The sequence below is a fragment of the Delphinapterus leucas genome, chromosome 5, assembly GCF_059928025.1.
Source record: "Delphinapterus leucas isolate spDelLeu-1000000601 "Yukka" chromosome 5, BTC_Dleu_Yukka2, whole genome shotgun sequence".
NCBI lineage: Eukaryota > Metazoa > Chordata > Mammalia > Artiodactyla > Monodontidae > Delphinapterus > Delphinapterus leucas.
The window spans coordinates 73805570-73820146 of record NC_143133.1 but is presented as its reverse complement, the minus strand read 5'-3'; the positions used below and the strand labels follow the sequence as shown (position 1 = coordinate 73820146).

General features: G+C 41.1%; 1 pseudogene; it reads left to right on the top strand.

The window, feature by feature from the left end:
• Positions 1-227: 227 nt before the first annotated feature.
• On the top strand, positions 228-1059 carry LOC111171591 (oligosaccharyltransferase complex subunit OSTC pseudogene; annotated as a pseudogene).
• The last annotated feature ends 13518 nt before the right edge of the window (positions 1060-14577 follow it).

Genomic DNA, 14577 nt, shown 5'->3' with positions numbered 1-14577 from the left:
AGCCATGGCCGCTGGGCCTGCGCATCCGGAGCCTGTGCTCCGCAACGGGAGAGGCCACACAAAAAAAAAACCATAACGGAAAAGAATATGAAAAAGATTATGTATATGTATAACTGAATCACTTTGCTATCCAGCATAAATTAACACAACATTGTAAATCAACTATACTTGAATAAAACAAATTTTTTAAATAATTTAAAAAATAATTGTGGAATGCCTCCCCTGCCATGACCAGCACGGAGGCTTGGTACCGAGTCCTCTTCTTAGTGTTCGAATGACCCAGTCCGAGGCTGATGAAGCCACCCTGGGTGCACGTTGCCATTGACCATGATGGTGTGTGCTCTGGTGGTGGTGTCTTACTTCCTCAACGCCGGAGGAACAATTTATGACGTTACTGTCGAACCTCAAGTGTTGGCTCTGTGACTGATGAGCACGGGCAGCAGAGGCCCACAGCTTTCTTGGCCTAGGGAGTAAATGGACGATATAGTATGAAGGACTCACATCCAGCTTTCTGTCTACAGTGGGAGGTTTGGGTTTCATAATCCTCGACTGATCCAAGGCACCAAACACTCCAAAACTAAATAGACTTCTTTTTTTTTAATACTTTTTTTAAAATATAAATTTATTTACTTATTTATGATTTTTGGCTGCGTTGAGTCTTCGTTGCTGCACGCGGGCTGTCTCTAATTGCGGCGAGCGGGGGCTACTCGTCTTTGCGGTGCATGGGCTTCACATTGCGGTGGCTTCTCTTGTTGCGGAGCACGGGGTCTAGGCGCAGGGGCTTCAGTAGTTGTGGCTCGTGGACTCTAGAGCGCAGGCTCAGTAGTTGTGGCTCACTGGCTCAGTTGCTCTGCAGCATGTGGGATCTTCCCGGCCCGGGGCTCGAACCCCTGTCCCCTGCATGGGCAGGTGGATTCTTAACCACTGCACCACCAGGGAAGCCCCAGACCCCTTCTTGTTTTCACTGGATTCATCTGTGTTCTGTTGAGTTTTCTCATGGCTAGAGTATTCATGAGAATGAAACTGCCGGGCAATCTGATGGGTGAGAGTGCCTTTTGAGAATAAATCAATGGATACTGGATTTGCTCCTGTTAATGAAGTTTTAAAGGCTATACCAACACTCTGATTTGAAATATGGAAAAGGATGAATGAAAAACAACAGGAAAGAAGCATCTCGTGAAAACACAGGAAGCATATTAAAAGCTTGGACTAGAATGTCTTCTTGGTATCAAGGAGACAGGCTTACAACAGAATCTTTTCTGCTGGTCTATATTGACGTGCCGGTGATGTTACCTGGCATTTTCTTCGTTTTTCATTTCTTAAAGAAAATATACTCCATTTCTATAGCTATCATATTGAATAAAGTAATTATTTTTTACAAACCCCTTAACATTTTTTGGGAGATGACATTTCTGACTTTCAGAAATTAATGTAAAATCAGGAAGGAAGATCCCATAAGGTGAGAGCCCTGGACAGCTGATAGCTTTACCTGTGGTGCTTTGCCTTTAAACAAAGTGTGCGATGGTACATTATTTCAGATACGTATGTAAGACTGTTTCCTGTACAATAAGATGTGTGAAGCGAGCAGAAATAATTTTTCTAATTAAAAATAAAAATGATAGTAATCGTATGTGCCGTTTTTACCATGGAACGTGTACAATGAATGTTTAAAAGATGGAGGAAGAACAGATTTAGTTCTTTCTCCCTCTTCCTCAAATAGATTAAATCGACCTCCTTATCAGGGCATATTAATAAGAAATCAGGAACTCAATGCCATACAGAGGACAAGACTGGCTGTTTGCTGAGGGGTTACTGCTGTCTGGGAACTCACTTGACCTGTGAGATACCTGAGCCCATCAGTGACGTAACTCCATAGGAGGAATCTGTCACACACACACTGTACTGGGAAATACTGCATCTGAATGAAGGTACATCTATACCCTAAATCATTTAAAATTAGAATGAAAATAAATAACAACAGCAGCCGCAGCACCTCCCCTACAAAAGGATGAATTGCTTAAATTTCAGGTGGTTGAGTTAGTTGCTTGTGAATTGGGCACTTCTATTCTCAGGGTCCTTGCCTGGTTCTGAGGTTAATTAGATGGTACCTGCAGTTACAGAGACCATTTCTCCTTTAACAATACCACTCCAACTTTCATTTATCTTTTTCAGTTTCCTGCTCACTTGAAAATCTGTTGAGAAGAGATTATAGGCTTGATGGATTCGTTAAAAAAGGGAAAAAATAAAATAACAGGAGTCCTCCTTCACATTCAGCCCATTGAAGAAAGAAGCATGAAAGCCCTAAGGTAGATTGTCTGAGCTCAAGCATTCAATGGGGATTCAAAGTACTGCTCAGTCAATCTATAGTCTCTACCAATCCTTGGCCTTTCATGGAAGATGGGTAATGGCAATGGAAGCCAAGCATGTGTCCTCTCTATAGCCTCCCACTCCAATATTAACTTACTGTGACAACAGAAACTCAAGGGGAAACATTATCCAATAGAATTTGCAAAGTGTCAAAATGTGATAGAACTTTGTATCACTTACATATTACCAAAATAATTCTGTACAATAAATCACCCTACAACTTAGTGGCTTAAAAGAGCAACCATGTTTGAGTTATCAGCTGAGCAGATCTGCTCACCTGTGCCTGCTCAGCTCATCTTGACCGGGCTCACCCATGCATCTCTGGTCACCTGGTGGTTGGCTGGGGGCTGAGCCTCTGCTGGGCTGTCTTGGCCCTAATCCACATGGTCTCTCATCCTCCGGCAGGCTGGTGCAGGCTATTGCGGATGTGCACACAATCTCTGAGGACAAGCTCTGAGCCCTAAGCTCAGAATTGACACACCATTGCTTCTGCTGCATCCCGCTGGCCAAAGTATAACAGGAGCACAGCCCAGATTCCAGGGATGGTGAACAGATTGTATTTCTTAACGGGAATAGTTGCAAAGTCACATTGCAAAGGGTGAGGATACAAGGAGGGGTAAAACATTGGGGTCACATTTACAATCAACCTACCACAAGCTGGAAACATGGTGGTGTGTGAAATAAGCGACAGCAATTGCGAAAAACGTTTCGTTGTTGAAATGGTTTTGAGACAGCGTAAATCATAGGATTTTCATCAAAATAGGAGCTAAAAATGCTCAAAATTTTAATGAAGGATCATCTGAGAAGACGTCTACCACAACCACATCAGATCTTGCTCCTGACCCCCCATCCAGAGGGTTTTCCTCCCCACAAGGTCTCCTGATCTCAGTATTTTTCTAACACAATCAAGTTTTGACATAACTTGGACAATTATTCTGTACCTGAGAAACACTCTTTTAGATACAACTCCACAAATTCATATTCAAAATTGTATACATACAATTTACCTTGCAATTTATATTGCAACCATGGATGGCTGTATATGTGAAAGAACAAAGATGGACCGAGAATACTAAATGGTTACATTCAGATGATGAGATGGTTGTGTTTTTCTCATTTTTCAAAATGGTCTTTAAAGCTGGGGTTACACTAACAATAGAAAAGGAGGAGACGTAAATAAGTTGAAAGCAAAGATTAACGAGCATTTATCTTTAATAGTCTACACATTGTACAACAGCAAAAACTCTGTATTGTCTTTTCATCTTATAATCCTTGAGGCTGACAATGAAATATTCAAATGCCAGGAGACACAAAAGCAGTTCAGAATTACACTTGAGGAAGAGTTATGTGACTCCACTATCATTACTTAATTCATGCAAAGTGCCTTAAATAAGTCGTTTTATCTTCATCTTGTGATTTTTTTATTTAGTAGAGCTCTATGAAGGTGTCTAATGATGACAAACCAGCAGGACCCATGTGCTGAAGCATATCTAACAATGCAATTACAGTAATTTGAAAAGAAATAACAAAAGAATAATCATGGTTATATATTCTCTGGGTGGTTTTGAATACAAATGCAAAAATGTGGGTAAATGTCACAATTAATGTATCTGAAGCCAAAAAAAGAAAAACGCGTCTCAGTAGGAAACAGTTTAGCTTAGAGCGTCAAATAATCAAGTTAACCTAATGTAACAGCAAAGGAAACATGTTTCATATTTTGTTTTCCAGAGTTTAGCATAAAGCTTTTAATCAGAAGCTTAACAAAAGAATGCAGCACTGTCTGAATCAGAAAAGTAGTTTTTGCTCTTAAAACTATTTTGTAGCTTGTGAGAGGTGAATTGATGATTCCATCCTGTTCTTAGATCCCGCCCCTGCCTCATACTTCCCTATCAAGACCAGAAATAACCACAGCAAGAACATTTTATATCCATGCCTTGCTGATTCTTTTTCAAAGTATTTTTGCTTACATTTTCTCATTTAATACTCTTCCAACCCAGTGGATTAGCACAGACATCAACATCCCCCATTTTACTAACGAAGAACCCAAGACACAAGTAACTCCTTCAAGGACATGTAATGGGTAAATGGCAGGACTGGTTAGGATCACCTTTATGAGCAGCAGGAAAGGAGGGCACTGGGAGATGACACCTACTACTAAGAAAAGATATATAATATTACACACTTGTTAGAAATCAAAACTACAAAAGCAAAAAGAAGATCGTTTAAAATGCCCGTAATTCCCACTTAATGGAGAGAAACACGTGTAGCACCTTGGAGTAACGCCTTCGGGATACAACAACGTTTGCTTCCTATTTCACAGAGCAAGTTGAAGCAATAAGAAGAGAACCTCTACATTCTCCCCCGCCATCTCCCAGCCCCACACGTGTGCCCACATGCTTTGCCTTCCCTGGTACAGAGGATGAACTGTCTGGTCCTAACGCCACTGTCTCCATTCTACACTCTATCCAACTTCCTTTCACCAGCTCAAAGGTTCACTCTGAAATTCACTTCTTATCAATTGTTCCCCCCATTCCATCAGTAAGCAAACATACTGTAATCTCTCCCATCTGAAACAAAGAAACAAATAATGAAAAAACCTGTGTTGCCCCAACATCCCTCTTTCACTTCGGCTCCATTTCTCTGCTCCCCTTTAGAGCACGCCATCTTTAAAGAGTTATTTAACACTTGCTATTGCTCTATCTAGATGGAATTTGAATTTTTTGAGGTGTTATTAATTTATGATCATGGACACAAATAAAGTATAGTTATTGTTTTAGGTGAAATTAGAGTGAAAAGTAGCATAGATAATATTCTCAGGTCATATGTTGAATTATCAGGATCCACATTTATTAATGACTTTGACTTAAATGTAATTGTCAATTAACTGTTGGAGAGAATTGATGTTTGTATATTATTCAGTTTACTTCATCTAAAATAAACAAAATGTCTTTCTGGCAAAAAATAAAGTGTTATTTAGACTCTAGCTCCCGCTATCTCTTGAACACATTTTATATAAATTCTCTTCTATAACATTATTTTTAATGAATACCTAAGATTCCATTGTATAGATGGATGATTGTTTATGCAGCATTGTCAAATATTTAGATGGCTTCCTTTTTTTTTTTCAGCCTTATAACTACTAGGTTAGGTTTATTTAAAGGTCTGAATCTGATTTCCAGTATGTAGCCACCAACCACATGCAACTACTGGGCACTTAAAATGTGGTTAGTCAGAACTGAGATATATTGTAAGTATAAGATACCAGATTTCTGAGGCTTGGTATGTAAAATACCTTATTAACAATTTATTATATGTTGAAGTGATAATATTTTAGATATATTAGGTTAAATAACATTGTCAAAATTAATTTCACCTGGTTCTTTTTACTTTTTCGACGTGGCTACTAGCAAATTTAAAATCACATATGTGGCTACTAGCAAATTTAAAATTACATATGTGGCTACTAGCAAATTTAAAATTACATATGTGGCTCACATTTGCATCTCTCATTATATTCCTACTGGACAGTGCTAGCCTGCACTCTTGAGGGTGGACACTGAAATTTCATTAATTATTCATTCCTTTGTGCTAACCAGCCATTCTTTCAGAAATCAATACAATCCAAGGCCCCTAGCCTTTCATCTTACAGTCTTTTTTTTTTAAATTGGAGTATAATTGTTTTACAATGTTGTGTTAGTTTCTGCTGTACAACGAAGCGAATCAGCCATATGTGTACATATATCCCCTCCCTCTCGGACCTCCCTCCACCCCCCATCCCACCCGTCTAGGTCATCACAGAGCACCAAGCTGAGCTCCCTGTGCTATACAGCAGGTTCCCACTAGCTAGCTATTTTACACATGGTAGTGTATATATGTCAGTCCTAATCTCCCAATTCATCCCACTCTCATCTTACAGTCTTAATTTGTTTGATTTGATGCTTCTTCCAACTGACTTAGGGAAATAAGAATTTTTATGTTGTTATATACAAAAAGTAGCTTTTGCGTTTTACACGCCTATTCTAATACTGTTTGTGTCCTGTTGGCGTCTCCAGTCTACGGTCTTGTGGTCCTTTCTCAAAGAGGTAGATCCTGCTGTAAAATCATGCAAGAAGAGGTAGGTGCTGTATTGATCATCCCACTTGGAATGTGGGCCCTAGGCAGGCAGATGGGGAGACTCATATTTCTCATTCATGAAAATGCTCTCCTATCAGAGGTTTAAACGTGCCCCCTGGCCATGACCAAGGTTAAAGAAACAGGCATCTCTTTTTTTTTTTATTTTTATTTTAATTTATTTTTGGCTGCGTTGGGTCTTCGTTGCTGCGAACGGGCTTTCTCTAGTTGCGGTGAGCGGGGGCTACTCTTCGTTGCGGTGCGCAGGCTTCTCAGTGCGGTGGCTTCTCTTGTTGCAGAGCACGGGCTCTAAGGCACGCGTGCTTCAGTAGTTGTGGCTCGTGGACTCTAGAGCCGAGGCTCAGTAGTTGTGGAGCATGGGTTTAGTTGCTCTGCTGCATGTGGGATCTTACCAGGGCTCGAACCCGCGTTCCCTTCATTGGCAGGCAGATACTTAACCACTGTGCCACCAGGGAAGCCCCAAGTGTCTCTTTAAAGGAGTCAGAGCTGAATACGAATAAGCTGAGATTTACAGGCTGACCTATGTGGTTCATATTATGTATTTACCCACTTTCAGCTTCCATTTCCTTTTCTCCTTATTCGTACTAAAACAAAGTTATAAAAATAAAATTAAATGATGGATATAGATATATTGATACATATTTGATATGTATTGATACATATTCAGATACATATCTGAAATAAATATATATAGCTATATAGCTGACATACATGAAATGGTTTATATTTATCTATAAATATGTACATATCAATAGATAGAGATATATAAATTGATATCTATCTATTAGGTACAGATATCAATAAGCAGACATCAGTTTATATATCTCATAGGTACAGTTCTCAGCCCACAGCAGATTCTCCACAAATGCTAGCCCATCACACGCACACATGCATGCACTCCTAATCACTGGCCTTTTTTTCACACTTAAGAAAGTAAGAACCAGCTGATTTAAATTATAATCCTCCGCCAGTGCTCACGCCTGAAGAACTGGTACTTGCAGACCCTGGGAAGCCTTCTCAGCCGGCTGGGAGACAGAAACAGTAGTGTGAGGCTTTCCCAGGCACTTGGCTTGCATCAGGCAGATGCCCACAAACCTTTCATTCATAGAGTGCCCAAGGTCAGGCTGCGGCAGCAGAGCAAACTGGAGATAACTGGGTCTTTCATGTACTTAGACACTGAATAGAATTTCTGGGGGTTTTTTCCCCCTCTCTGGGAAGGCTGCTCTTTGCAGCAATAAATAAAATTTTTAAATGTGGACATGAATTTAGAAACTATGTGGATAGTACCCAGGTTTCATCAATGGAAACCAACATTGGCCTCACTGACTCTATGGTTTAGAAATGATGCTACTCTTGAGGCAGCCAAGCACCGCAGCTAGGACGCCCGATTTTCTCAGTGACTGGCACCTCCATTTGAAATATCTATCCCAGATCATAGTAGTGGCTACCAGAGTACCCTCTGGTGGGGCACGGGGTGGAGAGCCAACTGGGTAAAGGGAATCACTATATGGTGACGGATGGAAACTAAATTTTCGGTGGTGAGCACGCTGTAGGGCATACAGAAGTAGAAATATAATGCTGTACACATGAAACTCATATAATGTTATAAACCAATGTCACCTCAATAAAAAATAAATCTAAACACACACACACACACACACACACACACACACACACACACAAATACTCGGTCCTGTCAGACCCCCTATTTCAAATATTCTGTGAGGCTGCGTGTCAATCAGGCTGTGTCCTGGTTTGGGTCTTTGAAAATACGGTCACCAGTTAAAGACAGAGGAGAAAGTAGGACATCCTTTTCTTCTCAGACTTAAAAGAAAATTATTTATTACAAAAACAACATCCTAGCAAGCAACGTGACCAGAAATTTTACTGAAAGAAAAATTCACCCCTGAACCAAACATACCAAGAAATCAAAATATTTTCTTTTTTGGATGTGCCCTTTGCCATCCCTAATTTGTGAAATATCTGTGATCCAGCTTTAAACAAACAAAACAAAACAAAAAACCAGGCAATGCCAAGGCTATGTGAGTTCCCAGACCTGCACTCTCCCACCCTCTTGGCTGGCTCTTCTACCAGATATATAGATGCAAACCATGGGATGCTGTCTCTTCCTCCCCAGCCCACCTGCAGATGGTCCAAATGAACCCCCCCAACTCTCCATCAATCAATGTTTCAAAACATCACCTACTGCGTGTTCAGCGCTCTTCTAGACACAAAGGCGGGTGTAGGAAAGAAATAGAGAGCCTGGTCCTAACTCTCCAGGGGCATTGCCATGGCAACAGGAAGGGGGTGGTAGAGCGGTGGAAAAGGGCACAGTTTCAGTGAGAGGCCAGGGCCCAACTGGGGTGCTTGCCCCATTTCGTGTGTACAGGATGCAGCTGCCTTCTTTGTTCTTTGTGAATGAAGCCACCGATTGTAGTTTCTGGGGCAGTTTCCCAAAAGTGTGTCATGAGAAAGAGGCAAGATGTTAATGTGCTGAGCAGAAAAAAACAATTCCACGGCCAGATGAGTTGGGACACGAGAGTTAAAGAAAAACAAACAGGTCTCTTTCTGCGGAAGATCTCAGGGCATTTTCTCTCCTGAGGGGCAGTGTGAATCTCAACGAGGGCACTGAAGCTCGCCGCGTTTCCCAAGCTTGCGTGGACACAGAGGAGAACATCTTCAGGAAGCAGCATCTAAGGAATTCATTTTGGTAACTGCAGCTGTAGAACATTCACTCTCATGCCTGCCGAAGACCGTATACCAGATTCTCCCAGGTATTTCTAGGTCAGAGGAAGCCATTCTCTTGCCTTCCTTCCCATGCCTGGAAAATGGTGGAATTGAAGGGAAATAAGATGTTAGGCCAGAGAACACCCGTGCAGAGAGGTCCAGAAAGGACTGAGAAGGAAAAGGATGCAATAAGAGATGCCACTTATGGAGCACTTTCTCTGTGTCCTGCACTGTCGTCGCAAAGGAGTTACGGGGTCACAGCTACTGTTATAACCAAGACTGACAGTAGCCCCCAAACAGAAGGTTCCATGGCCACCTTCCTGAGGTGCCATAGAAATCCCAGCCTTTCCCCCATTGCCTTCTCTTTCCGAATACCCTGTTCACAATGTCGATGGGGGCCTGGGGAATGAGGTCACAGAAGGCTCTGTGCTTCACCCTTCTAGGATGACTTAGGCTGTTCTCTTCCCTCCAAGCTTCCTCCTGTAACTCCTGAGGTCACTTCGTTCTTCTTCCCTCTAGTCCAATGGTTCCCAACCTTGGCTGCACATTAGAATCAGCTGAAGTTGTTTAAAAAAAGTTCCAGTGGCCAAGCCTCAACCCAGACAAATGAAGTCAGAATCTCTGGGCCAGGGTGGGGGTGGGGGTGGGGGGACAAGGCGGGGCTGGAGAGACTCAGGCATCAGTAATTTTCACTTTTTTTTTTTTTTTTTTTTTTGCGGTACGCAGGCCTCTCACTGTTGTGGCCCCTCCCGTTGCGGAGCACAGGCTCCGGACGCGCAGGCTCAGAGGCCATGGCCCACGGGCCCAGCCGCTCCGCAGCACGTGGGATCCTCCCGAACCGGGGCACGAACCCGTGTCCCCTGCATCGGCAGGCGGACTCCCAACCACTGCGCCACCAGGGAAACCCAGGCATCAGTAATTTTAACAGCTCCTCAGGTGGTTCCAATTTGCAACCAATGTAAAGAACCACTGACATAGTCCAAGGACAGAATTCTATCTTTTAGCAATCCTGTCTCTCAGGAAGTAGATTCCTTTTCATCTGGAACCCAGCAAATCCTTTATTTGGAGCCCCAAGTGTTCTCTCCAGGGTACCCAAATCCTAGTTTACTGGTGTCTCTCAATTATGACCAAAGAATTTTCTGGAACTATCATGTTCTCTGCTCTGGGGTTCCAGCTTCACTTTAGTTCCTCTGACATCTCTACAGTTCAATCACTACATTAGCGGGCATAGTTAGGCAGGCAGAGCGCCGTGCCTGCTTCTAACAGCTTTGCCGCGCAATGATTCTTGCCAGTTCCCAAGTTCTATTACTAACCCCAATTTCACCATCTTGGTGCCATCAACCCACATTCCTGCTAGGAGTGACACCCCCCGACACTCATCTCCACCATTTCTCTTCTCAGAGAAGCCTAAGTGCAGAACATTAGCTCCTCTGTAAGAATTTAGTCTGTGATTAGAAGGCTGCAGTAGGCTGCCCCCTGGAATTTTGGGAAATGAATAGAAAATGTCACCTTACCTAAAATGGAAAGTAATGGAATCAATATAAAACAGATAAAGCAGCCTTTCTGATCTCATCTAAATAACCTACTTTAAAAGATAGATTTGTAAGGTCAGTACAAATGAAAGTCAACCCAAGTAAAAAACCAGATGATTAAAGTGTAACTTTAAGTCTGGGATGGATTTAACACAAAAACAAAAAATTCTAAAACAGTATTCTTTAAGTGGAGAAGACAAGACAATTTGGGGTATAGAAAAAAAATTACTATTTCAATTTAGATTCAATTTAATTTAGAGAAATAAATAAATCTCCATTTTAATATACAAATTGGTAGTAGTACATGTATATACTTTATAAAAAAATAAACATATATAGAGTCTGCACTCAAAAAGTTTTAATCATAGGGGTGCACAATAAAAAACGTTTGGATATTACTGTTTTAAATAATTACATTATAAAATCTCAATATACATAGAAAGCTAGTGTTCAGCTTGGAATGAGAAGAAGATGGTGAAAACAACAAAAGTTGGTCAGTATTTATCCAGCACCGCTGAGAAACCATGCCCTGCCCGGAAGAATGCCTATCAGACACTTATCAAAGTTGTCCAGCTATTATGGCTTACATGTCAATTCCTTAGAGCCAGTCCCCTGTACCTGCAGCGGTACTCACAAGGCAACCCTCTGGTAGTAATCTGACTTCTCATGTAGACTTTCCTACAGGGAGATCATGTATAAACCAGCCAACTCCTGATTCCAGGTCTGTCTGGAGGCATTGTAAATTTATAAAATAACTCCTGACTCATCAGGTGGTTTGCTGGTTTGGGCTAGTAAGTTGGGTAGTTGTAAGTCAAGTCTCCTGAGGCTGATCACCTCTGAGGGAACATGAGACCCTGGACATCTCTGAAGTTCTTTCCTGCGCACCATCTTGATGCACCACTTGACACGTATGGAACTTGATTTGTCTGAATCCCAGACACATCAGGTTTTCCTAGTCCACTTACGTTTTTAGGAAAGGAAAATAGGTCTCATTGTAGGAGCCTAGTAGTAGAACCACAGACACTGAAGGACACACAAAATGAAGTATAGGTGGAAACAATCCAAATGTCCATCATCTGAAAAATGGATAAATAAGATATGGCATATCAATACATGGGATTATGCACCACTATATATAAAATAAACAAGAAGGATTTACTGTATAGCATAGGGAACGGTATTCAACATCTTGTAATAAGCTATAATGGAAAAGGATCGGAAAAAAAAATGTATAACTGAATCACTTTGCTGTACACCTGCAACTAACACAGTATTGTAAATCAACTATACTTCAATTAAAAAACACAATGCATTATTTTGTCGTCTAAAGGAATAAAGTTCTGACATATGTTACAACACGGGTGAACCTTGAAGACGTCATAAGTGAAAGAAGCTAGTCACAAAAGACCACATATTATATGATTTCTTAAGTATGAAATGTCCAGAACGGAAATCTATAGAGGCAGAGAGCGGATCAGTGGTTGCCACGGCTGAGAGAAGAAGATTCTGGTGAGGAAGGGGGATGAGAGCTAAGGAATATGGGGCTTCGTGCTGGGGTGATGAAAATGTTCTAAAATTAACTGTGGTGATGTCTGCACATATCTGTAAACATACTAACAACCATCGAGTTGCACACTTTCTTTTTAACATCTTTATTGGCGTATAATTGCTTTCACTTTGTTATAAAGCAGAAACTAACACACCATTGAGTTGTACACTTTAAATGGATGAATGTGTATGATATATAAACTGTATCTCAGCTCTTTAAAAAAAAAATGAAGCATAAGATGAAGAGGTGATCAACAGTTCCTATGGGTCTCCTCACTGGGAATTTTTATTTCCCACTGGTCACTGTTTTGCTTCCTGGAATTACTAAGTACAAAGAAGAAAATCTGAAGGCTCATGAGACTGAGTCCCCATAAAGGTCCGTGGGGCTGACAACCCACACCTCAGTTCATGATAGAAAAGGGAGCTGGGAGCAGAGGAATTGTGATCCCTACCTCATACCTCTCTGTAATCCCCATAACCCCAATATGACAGATATTTCACAATCAGAAGAAACTCAGAAAATTCCAGCAAAGCTGATAATCTGGATTTTTGAAATACCCACCCAATCTGCATAAGAAGATTTAGAATCATAGAACTTCAGACCTGGAAGAGCTCACAGAATTCAAAGATTTAATTTAACCCTTTTATTGTATAGGCAATTTGACAAGCTCCCCTCCCCACAGGATATGGGGTAAAACTTCCTCTGTCTTCTCACCCCCAAACCTGCCCACAGAGAGTCCATCACCCACCTTCCCAGGGTCCTTTGCTTTGTCTTACTCTCTTCTCTCCTCTCCCCGCAAACACCTCCCAGTTCAGAAAGTTTGAAATTGCCTTCCTATGTGGCAGGAAATTGAATTGGTCATAGCCTACATTCTCCTAGCTCTGTAGTTATAGGAAAAAAAAAAAAAATATATATATATATATATATATATATATATATATATATATATATATATGCTCAGTCCTCCAAGCCCCAGTACTGAATACTTAAAGACTTTTGGAATTTGGGAAAATATGTTATTTTTTCTCTCAAGGGCCTGGCTCTTGCAATTCAATGTGTGACTTTCCCAAATCGGGCATTAAGAGTCTATTTTGGCCATCAGATCCTCAACTTTGGGGGCTTCCCTGGTGGTCCAGTGGTTAAGACTCCGTGCTCCCAATCAGGGGACCAGGTTTGATCCCTGGTCAGGGAACTAGATCCTGCTTGCTATAACTAAGAGCCCACATGCCTCAACTAAAGATCCCACGTGCCGCTACTAAGACCCAGCACAGCCAAATAAATATTTTTTAAAAATCCTTAACTTTAACTCCTTATTTCTCTGTGCTTTCCAAATAAAAAATCCTGACCCTCTCTGAGGGAATGTGCCTCTGGTTGAATATCTGGAAATATACCAAATGTACCCAAAAAATGTATCCCCAAAAAAGCATAGTTTCATTTATACAGCTATAAACAGCCCACAGAATGTATATATATGTATAACTGAATCACTTTGCTGTACAGCAGAAATTAACACAACATTGTAAATCAACTCTACTTGAATAAAATAAACTTAGAAAACAAACAAACAAAATAACCCATAGCTAAAGTTTTGGCTTTTAACGTTTGAGTCTATGACTTTCACCAGCCCTTGGTCTTCAGTGCTCCTTCGACGGCAATGGACCAACTTCACCACCACCAATTCTTCAGTCTTCCCATAAACTCCTAGGTGGCACCTCCTCCTCCTTTCTCCCTCCCCTTTCCTTTTCTCCATACGGATGGGCAACGGTCTTCCAAAACCATCTTCCAGTGGGTTGCCAATAGTAGAATAGAATAGTCACATGGCCCCAGAGTCCGGAGTCACAGCCTAAAATGAGTCTATAAATGCTTTGAAATTGCTTGTTTTTGTCTTCAAGATTCATACATATGCTCCACTCTCCTCCAAAACTTACCACTATTTCTTTTAGATATTAAAAACACGTTTTAAATGACATATTGAAAACACTTAGCTTATTCTCTTAATCTCCAAATAAAATTGACCCTCCATTATAAAGCACTACTTTGATCCTGTCACTTCTAATAGACCCTGGCACATTGCTGAGTGCCCCCAGTGATGGACACAAATTTTTGAAAATGGGTAGATGGTTCGCCAATACTAAATCTGTGCTGCCACCGGGTATTTCAAGCCACAATAGCACTGAGCATATCAGGGAGTTGAGAAAACATTTGTGAAATAAATTAATGTGGAAGAGAAAATAAAGAACCATCCACTTTGAGCAGGGCTGAAGACCTCTT